Source organism: Echinops telfairi, unplaced genomic scaffold, assembly GCF_000313985.2.
Source record: "Echinops telfairi isolate 266 unplaced genomic scaffold, ASM31398v2 ScPeMD7_2573;HRSCAF=3158, whole genome shotgun sequence".
Lineage (NCBI taxonomy): Eukaryota > Metazoa > Chordata > Mammalia > Afrosoricida > Tenrecidae > Echinops > Echinops telfairi.
In genome coordinates this window covers 2,962-3,834 of record NW_022106471.1, presented here as the reverse complement: position 1 = coordinate 3,834, position 873 = coordinate 2,962, and positions in this window count along the sequence as shown.

Sequence of the window (873 nt, the reverse complement as noted above, 5' to 3'; positions counted from 1 at the left end):
CCTGCGGTATTGCCTCAATCTCCCCTAAGCGCTATTTTCTTCATAACAATTTTTTCTCATTACATTTTATTTCAGAGCTTTATGGGCCACAAAAAATTACCTTGGGGGGCACAGGTGGCCCACAGGCCGCCAGTTTGACACCCCTACTCTATAGGATGGGATGTCATAGAACTGTCCCCCATGTTTCCAAGAGTTTCCCCAGCTGCAAAGAAGTAGGCTACCACATCTTTCTCCCACAAAGTAGTTGAGTGTTTAACCATCACACCACCAGGACTCCTTGCATTTTATGCCTACTGCCTGCCATTTCACTACATTTATTTAATTTTTCCTTCCTGTTTCTAAAAGTAGATGCATATTTATTTAAAAATTAAAATGTTTCCAAAATATTTAATAGAAATAATACCTAATTATATAAATGCTTCAAAATGCCACCTACTATTTTAATAGCCTTGTCAGATATATTAACCCATTTAATCATCACAATTTAAAAAAATCATTTTATTGGGGGCTCGTACAATTCCTATTATGATCCATACATACATCCATTGTGTCAAGCATATTTGTACATTTCTTGCCATCATCATTCTCAAAACATTTGCATTCTATTTGAGTCCTTGATATTGGCTCCTCATTTTCCCCCTCCCTTCCCGCTTCCCCCTCCCTCATGAATCCTTCATAATTCATAAATTATTATTATTTTGTTTTATGCTACACTGTCCGACGTCTCCCCTTGCCCACTTCTCTGTTGTCCATCCCCCAGGGAGGAGGTTATATGTAGATTCTTGTAATCGGTTTCCCCTTTCCACCCCACATTCCCTCCACCCTCCAGGTTTCGCCACTCTTACCACTGGTCCTGAAGGGGTCATTTGTCCT